At 39.0% G+C, this 10,044-nt stretch overlaps 1 protein-coding gene and 1 long non-coding RNA gene across 23 annotated transcripts in view; one reads left to right on the top strand and one right to left on the bottom strand.

Annotated features, from left to right (window-relative positions):
- Positions 1-10,044, bottom strand: part of dnm1a (dynamin 1a) — a 58,758-nt gene that overhangs the window by 16,586 nt on the left and 32,128 nt on the right. The gene's annotated exons all lie outside the window — the stretch shown is intronic.
- Positions 6,615-8,559, top strand: LOC124378962. Its single transcript, XR_006924348.1, has 3 exons — positions 6,615-7,573; positions 7,837-7,878; positions 8,178-8,559. It is a non-coding gene; the product is annotated as an uncharacterized LOC124378962 (long non-coding RNA).

The raw sequence follows: 10,044 nt of genomic DNA, 5'->3' as shown, positions 1-10,044 counted from the left end.
ACACTCAATCCCTTCTCAAAACAAACCAAATCTTTAATGCATAGGAAACCGAATCACATATGTTCTTCGGCCTGGTTTGACTCAATCCCACTTCCCCCTTAAAGAATTAAAACACACACACACACACACACACACACACACACACACACACACACACGTTTTGGCAAGGTGGTGAATGGAAGTCATCAAAAGGTGAAAAGCCTAACTACGCTGTGTGTGAGGGCAGACCTCTGACTTCCCCCATATTCCCTAAAGACACACACACACACACACACACACACACACATATGCTGAACGATTCTCCATGCATTCCCACAAAGCAGCGCAGCTCACAATCTCTGATGGTTTCACTCCAGAAAACCTTGACGCGTTCCAACACTTTGAGTTACAAACTCAAAAAAATCGGACAACCTGGAAATATAAAAATGGCCAACAAAAATCTCAGACTGGAAATTATTACGAATCTTCATGTGGCAGCTATGATGCTACGTTTGAATTCAATTCAATCTTTATTTATTTCAGGGTTTGCCCTAAAGAAGTCTGTGTGTTCGAAAGGCAACGTCGAATACTTTCCATTGTTTTGTTTTTCGTTCTGACTAATACCCGTGTAATTATAAATGCGGAGGAAGTTTGAGCCCAATTCATAAACACACCTCACATGTTGCACTCCAACCCCTGCTTGGGTAATCCAAACAAAAAAAGGGGGGTGAACGTACACTGCTCAGAGCGCCAACACGTGCACGTACGCGAAAACAACGTGCAACGTTCCTGCAACTTACACTACGGAAAAGCCAGTCAATGTAAAACTAAAACCTGCAACATAAATGTACTTCGATTTATATTCATATTAGCTGCTTTGATATTTTTTCAAGTGGGTGTGTGTATGTGTGTGTGTGTAAACCTAAAGGAGAAAGTCAAATTAAGCTGCACACTCCTACACACTTATTTGGTGTCTATACTAATTTGCAACACAGATCATAAACGCTGAACTGAACCACAATAAATGCCAGAGCAGAAAGCTCATGCTTTGCAGGTTAAAAAAGGTTTCTGTTTGTGCCTGTGTGTGTGTGTGTGTGTGTGTGTGTGTGTGTGTGTGTGTGTGCGTGTGTGTGTCTGTGTGTCTGTGTGTCTGTGTCTGTGTGTTTCTGTGTGTTGAGTCAGAGTGAACGTTAGTGACTTGGGCTCGCATCAAAGGCAGCAGAAACGCTGGGCGGCATATGGGAGCAATAACACTGCTCCTAACCCCTCATTACCAAAAAGACTGTGCCTTGGGCAGGAGCCAATGGCAATTTTTAAAACGCTCCCTCCTTTTCCTTTTCACCACGTCTTTTCCTAATTTGCAAAGTAGAAAAAAAAAAAAAACGCAGAAAGAGAATCACATTCCTCTTAGAATACAAGTTCCTTGGTTTTGGTTTGGCACAAAGATTTTCCTTTATGTTCTGAAATGTTCTAGTTTGGACGTCTAAAAAAAAAACATTTGAGACTCTCATCCAAATAAGCAAAAGAGCGCGAGAAAAAGAAGAAATAGGATAGGGAAAGGGTCAAAATCAAACCAGGCCTGCTTCAAAAAAATTAAATACCCTCAGTATCTCAGTGAAACAATAGCTCAGACACGTTAACCCTGTACTGTAAAGATCTACAACACCTTTCACACCTTTATGGGATTGTAGCACATAGGTGGTGGTGAAGACTGTCACCAATACAACGTCTGTCCAATGTCAAGGTCAACATCAAGACAACATTTTTACTGATTGCTTCTTGAAGGAAAAAATGTGCTGCACGAAAAACAGGATAAGACTACCTGGCCCAATTTGAAAAAGTAATCATTATCCACAAATGGAGAAAACTCTAAACAATGGAGAACCTTCCCATGAGCCTACAAAATTACCCCAAGAGTGCACTGGCAACTCATTCAGGAGCTTGTTAAAGAACCCAGAACCAAATCTAAGGAACTGCAGCCTTTCTTTCCAAAATTGAAAGTCGTTGCTAATCAAAAAGAACACAAAGGCTTGTCAATCATTTGCCAAAAAAAATTTACATCTTGATTATCCCCAAGACTTTTGGATGCATTTTTAATAAAAAGAAAATCATAACCACATTTAAACATGGTGGTGGTAGTGTGATGATCTGGGGCTGCTTTGGAGCTTTAGGACCTGGAACGTACAACCATTATTTCATGACCTTAAGCTAAAGTGCATTTGGGTTATGCACCACAACAATGATCCAAAACATACCACCAGGTCCACCTCTGAATGGCTAAAACTAACTAACTAACTAACTAACTAACTAACTAACTAACTAAATAAATAAATAAATAAATAAATAAATAAATAAGCTTTGGAGTGACCTAGTCAAAGTATAAAATCCGATTAAAATGCTGTGACTTTAAACAGGTCGTCCATGCTCTAAAACCCTCCAATGTGGCTGAATTGAAACAATTTAGCAAAGAAGAGTGGTCCAAAATTACTCCACAGCGATGTGAAACACAATCGCTATCTCAATTGATTGCAGTTGTTGCGGCCACACAACCAGTTATTCGGTTTAAGGGGCAATTACTTTTTCACACAGGGCCAGGCAGGTTTGGCGAGCTTTTTTTCCCCAAAACAAATAAAATCATAATTTATAAACTGTATTTTTTTATTTACTCTGGTTACAAATATAAAAAAAAAGAAAAAATCAGGAAGGAGCAAATATTTTTGGACAGCGCTGTATTTCTTGGAAGTATATAATTCTTAAATCCTACTATAATGTCAAATTAAATGCAGAAAGAGCATAAATTGTAGTTTTAATGGCTTTAAAAATACTTATTTTGGATGCTTGGTTGAAGTCTGATATCTGTCTATGGTCAGTTTAATAATTTAGTTCAAAGTTTTATGATTTGTTTAATTTTTTTAGTCTGTTTTCGTCTGGGTTCGTAAAAAAAAAAAAAAAGAATGACACTATACGCTATATGGCAAAAATATTGGGACGCCTGACTTTCCCAGCTGTATGTGGTTCTTCCCCAAACTGTTACCACAATGTTGGAAGCATACAATTGTATAGGATGTTTTTTGGATTGTTTTAGCATCTTTCCTTCACTTGAACTAGGAGACCCGAACCTGTTCCAGCATTACAGTGCCCTGGTGCACAGTCAGCTCCATTAAGATATGGTTTAAATGGGTTGGAGTGGAAGATCTTTACCTAACTTTACTAATACTCTTGTAGCTGATTAAGCACAAATCTCCCCAAACACACTCCAAAATCTAAATGGAACGTCCCAGAAGATTAGAGGTTACTATAACAGCGAATGGATACTCCAGTAAAACTCATTTCATACTATAATATATAAAAAGGAGGGATTAAAAGGAGAAGATTTCATTTAAATGGAGTTATCTTTAAACAGGGGATTAGTACTTTTTACAAGTACAGGAACGGCGTACTTCATCCAACACTACGTATAATTATTTCGACATTCTAACAAGCTGTGTGAAACCATTTTCGTCAGTGTAAAAGGGCTGTTATTAAAAAATGATAACGTATTAAAACCAGTGTATTAATACAACCATGTGATCTTCCTCGCAGCCAGATCTGCTTTCCTAGCGGATATTATAGAAAATGTATTAACAGATGAGAAATGAGAAATTGTTTCTTTCTAATCATGTGAAATAGAATAATAAAATGTTTTAACTAAAAATAAATAAAGTAAATGTTATAGTTATCTCTCATAAAAAAGCAAGTGAACTTTCTGAATCTATGATAGCAAAACAATGGCTTGTTTTTATTCTTCTTTCAGCTCACGTTAGAACTGACTAACGAATCAGGCTCAGATTTGAAGCATATTAAAGCAGGAGAGGAGAAGATCAGCTAATACACCTGTAAAGTGGTGGAGATGAAACGGCTGGCTTTATGATTTGACTTTAGGAGATGTTTTATAGTCAGGCTTGTATACATGTGTAACTGGAGGCAAGGTTTATGTAGAGTCCACTGACACGTACTTGCGAAAAAAGCCTGCATTTCCTTCTTTCCTTCCTTTCTTCCTTCATTCTTCATACATTGATTCATCGTTAGTAACCATTCATTTGAACTACAATCAGTATCTTATTAGTTCCACGTGAAAGAACGTAATGCTAAAAATATTTGCTCATCTGTTATATTTCAATTTGATACAAAAAATTAAACGGACAAAATCTTCCAAGCTGGAACATGTGCGCAAGTGGAAAGCATGTACATAATTATACTTTATTCCAAAACTAAAAGAATCAATTTCCCCCACACATCAGAGACATGGGTTGAGGTGGAGACCTACAGAAAAGGTCTTGTGAGATATAGACTTCTGTTAGATAATAATAATACCAACAAAAAAATTAATGATTTCTTGTGAATGAATTCGGGAAATAAGTTTAATAATGAGTTATAGATTTAAAAAATAATTTACATAATTAATTTGTTAATTAACGTTTAATTGGGGAAATTGTAATTGTCCAAAATTCACCTGTGGGGTACAAGAAAGGAAACTTTATTGAACATCATTTTACTTTAGATTTTCGTGCTGAATTTCACATTTTCTCTGATCTTTTGCCTGATTTTTCTTTTACATTGGTAGAAAGGATGAATAAAAAAAATTACATTGCTCCGTTTTCACTCTGCTTTTATAAATCTTTTTTGTTCTCTTCCTTTTTTAACCCCACTGTGGCCTAAAACATCACAGAGGCAGAAAAGTACAGAAAACAGATTTGGAGTAAGAGACTTAAAATTATTTTTTAATTCTATTTTAGCACCACTGCCATGATCGACTACATTTGGAGTAATTGTGAAAAAAATATATATTATATTTCATATTTGACATGACGTAAACTATTTCCTGATTGAGAAATTCAAGTCTTGCAAATGATAAACGCTACCATGGCCTTTCCTTTTCCTCTCGCTCTCGCTCTCTCTCGCTCTCTCTCTCTCTCTCTCTGTCTGGCATTTTTTATTCAACGAGCGTGCCGCAAAGAAAGTACATACATCTTGAGAGGAAAAAAATAAGCACACTTGTTTATGTCATCAGAGCTGATTTGAAAACTCCAGATGCTCCGTTCTTTTCTAGTTCATTCTCGAATCTTCAGGTTCACCGAATAACTGATTGGACTCGTCTTGCGATCGGGTGACGATCTGTCAGTGCAATACGTCCACACTCTTATTATAACGGCATGTACCTGTATAAAGAGATGTTTGCGCAGAGAGATGATTTCATTTATGCTTAAGAACGTCTGGTGATATGTGGTGTTACTCCTCTAAACACATACACACACACACACACGATTGCACAATACAGACTGGATTGTGTTTTTTCTCTTATCTTTCTCTACAGCTCGTTGCAATTCACAAGCCTGACAGCTCTCAGGAGATTTCTCAGCCTTGACTCTTTTCTCTCGTAAACCGTGAAATTGATTACAACCACATGGTTACTTTCATTGCGCTATACAGTACATGTACAGTACTTGTGCTATTAACATTGCTGCACTACTTTCTCGGACAAGTGCACAAAAAAGCTGCCATTTTGAACAGAAATAGAACACATTGAAATATAGATGATCCACAGCGCCTTCAATGCATCCTCAGGCTTTGCATGTCTTTCAGGGCATTCTCTGTATCGTCTCCCTCCTCCCTATCTGTCTCTTTCGCTCTCTTTCTCTTGGCCTGACTGTGAAAGCACGAGACTGCTGACCCAGCTCCCAGAGGAAGCTGTTTGAACCGTTCGGGTTCTAAAGGAGAAACTGTAGCTAAAGCAAACACCGTCACCTCTCAGCAATTGGACTGAAATGCCGCCTTCTCGTCAGTCACGCTGCCCTGGTTAAACTAATACATTCAGCATATATAAAAATCCAGTCCAAAAGTTTGCAAGTGAAAAATGGAAGGGAAAAAAAAAAGTTAGCAATAAGACATTTTCGCTTTTCTCTGACATTCTTGTTTCTCATATTATTGCAAACCACAAAAATGTACCAAAAAAAGTTTTAAAAGTCTTCTTTGTTGAAAGTAGTGTGCGTATACTAGAATAACTTCAGCTCGACGTTTTCTTTTTGACGAGAGCGCCGTGAGATCACGTTGGGTTTCTTTCAAACTATTATTATCCTCGTTTCGCTCTGTGTCCTGTGGTTTGCTTTTTACCTTCGTGAAAGTCGAGTTTTATTGTTGACCGGTTGTAAGATCGAGTTACATTTCATACTTTTCCACCACGGTGTGTGCAAAAACTTTTTCCCACTCAATTGTATCTTAATTAATAAAAAACCTGTAGGTTGCTCCAAAACACACAGCACCATTTTGCGCTTGAATAAGAAATTCTGAAGTAGAGAAAGTAGGACAAAGGAAAAGTTTATAAAAAATTATGTGGACTGTCGTTTAAATTATATATATATATATATATATATATATATATATATATATATATATATATATATATATATATATATATATATTAAGGAAATCTTTCCAGGATGAATTCCAAAAATGAAGTCTGGCTGATGTAGCCACATCACAAAGTTGAAAGATGGCTAACTAATGTGTGCGCTAAATCTGCTCCAGATTTCACTCCCGCTACCCAAACCACTATCTGCGCTTTCTGCTGGTGGGGGTGCTGGACGTGATGGCGGGATTGCAATGAGCGCTCCTCGGCCAGCATAAAGGCCTCTTTATTCGCTCTGGACAGAGAAAGGAAATCAGCTTCAGCAGAAAAAACACAGCAGGCCGAGCAAAGCGGCCACAGGGCTGCACATCTGGAGTTATTACAACCCTGCCTCCTCGCCAAGAAACTCCGACATTCCTCCAGCAGCTACAAAGCCATGGAGCCTCAAGAGTCATCCACTCCGACTCCCACACATGCACACGAGCTGACACACACCCCAACCACCCTCCCTCACACACAAACACACACACACCCTCACGGACTGACATTCTCCCCCAAAAAAATGACCTGGACCGACCAATCCACCCCTCGTACCCCCCCATTTACAATTACACAAGATGCATGCAGCAAATTAATGCGATTCACTTCCTGTTGACCTTTGACCCACCGCTTCCTGCTGCCTCCCCAAAAAAGCAGGCGGGGGGGAAAGCCAGACAGAGGAGGGTACAACAGAGACTGGGGTGAGCAAAAAAAAAAAAAGAAAGAAAGAAAAAAAGAAAAAATTAGCTCCTCCTCTTTCTCCTCCATCTCCCTCTTTCCTTCTCTCTGACTGGGAAAGTTAACAGCACTCTGCCACGTCAAGCTTACGAGTTGCCGCTGTGCCACCAGGTTGGAACGAGACGGTGCGCTCTGTTCTCCAACTTTTTTCAGAACGCACGATACGTGTTGCGTTTTTGAGGGAAAATCTACGGACTTCAACTCTGGGACAGATGTTCTTATTTTTCTCTCTGAACGAAAATCAGGGCATGGAGGCAGATAACGTATAAGTTCTACAATCCCATTTTTTACGGCCTGGCTGCATGACTTCAAGTGCCGCCTGGCTGCAGAGTCTCACTCTGACTGGAAAGGAGAAGACAGATGGAATGGGGTTGGGGTGAAGCTTGAAGAGAAACATCTGGGCTAAATCTAGCCATCTTTGGAATGAAGAAGGTAAAGTATTGCTGAAGTGCTGTTTTATACGGCAATAAGAAGTAGCTATACGTGAATATAATGTATAGCTATTTCTCACACACACACACACACACACACACACACACACACACACACACACACACACACATATATATATATATATATATATATATATATATATATATATATATATATATATATGCACTGAAGATGATCATTTTGAAACAAAGCTAGGTTAAAAATTTCAGCAATTTTCATCTCTGCTGCTTATTTCTTTCCAGATTCGTCCTGAGAGAAGGAAAAACCAAAACTTGCTTTTGGAGGTAAGTCCTTCATCCAATTTTTTCTGCATCTGTTCATTTTTGTCATTTTGCTCTACGCACAATACCGGCTGGAGCCAGGGGTCAGCGAGGGCATGTCTCCAAGTTAAGCATGCAGCAAACTTAAATTGTGTTATATAATGCGGCATAATAAATCATGCAACAAACTTACCTGTGATTTAAGAATAAGAAAGCAGAACATATCACATATTAGGACTATACGGTACTTTTAGAGGAATAGTTAGAGGAATATTTTAGGGGGGATTCCAGGATGTAACCTGAGAATGTGTTTTACTCCACAGGAGGCAGGACCCTGGAGCCCTGAAAGCACCGTCGCTTGCAACAGCCGCCGTTTCTCACTCATACATGGTAAAGCACACAGGTTTCTCTGATCTCTGTTTTAACCAGAAGGCCAGGACACAGGCACATGTGTGGGTGCAAATCAGTCCAGGCATGGAATCAGAAGGTTGAAACATAGAGGACATTGACCTGTCCCGCCTGCCCAGTGTTCAGACTACCTGTTCAGGAAGTAGCGGTTGTACAGTAGTCTGCACATTGGTTAGGCTGGGTGGGGAAGCGCAAGAGCCGGCCCTCATCATTTCCAACAACTTATCCTCCTTGTCATGCTTTACTTATGAACTGTGATGTTTCAGTCTTTAATAAATCCATAAAATAATCATGAAATATGTTTTTCTTTTTCATTTTTAAATAAATGAATGTAATTGTTAAGGCTTTAAACATTCACACAGTGTTGTTACCCCTCTTTTCTATTACTGTTACTATATTCTAGTAATTAATGACTAAATGATACTTTGTGTGTAATACATTTCTAAAGGCATCAAAGCTATCATGACATACAGAAGTGAGATTGCACGACCTGGCAACCACATAAAGCATTCCCACAGCCACATCAATATAAACATTGATTTTATATTTAGCCACAAGTTATAAGGAAACTAAACACAAGCAATAGGGAAAATTAAATAGAATGTACACAAGATCACACGTAGAATCACACTCAAAACTCACACAAAGACTTACACAACTAATCACTCAGAGAAACACACACACATGGACTCACACATAGACACTTTTACAGACTCACTCATAGACATGCACACGGATTTACAGACATACTCACACAGACAGACACACACACAGACTCACACATACAAACTGACTTATAGACACATACATGATCTCACACAGGCTCGCACACAGACTTATACACATCAGCTCACACACATCACACAGCACACATGTGATCTCATACACAGGCGCACACAGGCTCACACACAGACTCACACATGGACTCATACACACTCATACATAGACTCACAAACAGATTCACTCAAACACACACATTTGTTAGGGAACAAGACAAGGTAAGCTCTTAGAAGTAAGACAATGATTTCACCTCTTTATCACTATTCAAACACACACACAAACACAGGGTAAGAGAGTGTTGGAAAGCAACATGGAAGAAAGACAGAATGCAAGAGTGAGTGTGTGTGTGTGTGTGTGTGTGTGTGTGTGTGTGAGAGAGAGAGAGAGAGAGAGAGAGAGAGAGAGAGAGAGAGAACACATAACAACAAACAGAGCTGATGAACTGGCTCCGGTCTAAAGCTTTGATGAATTGAATGTTGGTGGTGACTGTTTTACATCTGCTGATGAACATGTGCCAAATACAATAAAAATGCCTAAAGCTGGTCACACACACACACACACACACACACACACACACAAACACGCACAATCAGAGTTCTCTCTTAGTTCATGTGTGGTATCCCAAGCAGAGTGTGTGTGTGTGAGTGAGTGAGTATGAGTGTCTCAGATGCTGCAAAAGTTCAAAAATGCCTTCTTAATGACGCCAAATAATGTTGATAAACCGTACAGTATGTGCACAATTTGTTTGAAAGGAAAAGCAGCCAGAAAGTCTCTATGGGCCTGTGTGTGTGTGTGTGTGTGTGTGTGTGTGTGTGTGTGTGTGTGTGTGTGTGTGTGTGTAAAAGAGAGCGAGAAAGAGAGAGAGAGAGAGAGAGAGAGAGAGAGAGAGAGAGAGAGCGAGAGAGAGAGAGAAAGAGAGAGTGAGAGAGAGAGAGAGAGAGAGAGAGAGAGAGAGAAAGAGTCAAATAAAATGAAATAAAATTTAATTAAAATTTAATTAAA

Source organism: Silurus meridionalis, chromosome 25 (genome assembly GCF_014805685.1).
Source record: "Silurus meridionalis isolate SWU-2019-XX chromosome 25, ASM1480568v1, whole genome shotgun sequence".
Classification (NCBI taxonomy): Eukaryota; Metazoa; Chordata; class Actinopteri; order Siluriformes; family Siluridae; genus Silurus; species Silurus meridionalis.
This window is presented reverse-complemented; position numbering and strand designations above follow the sequence as displayed.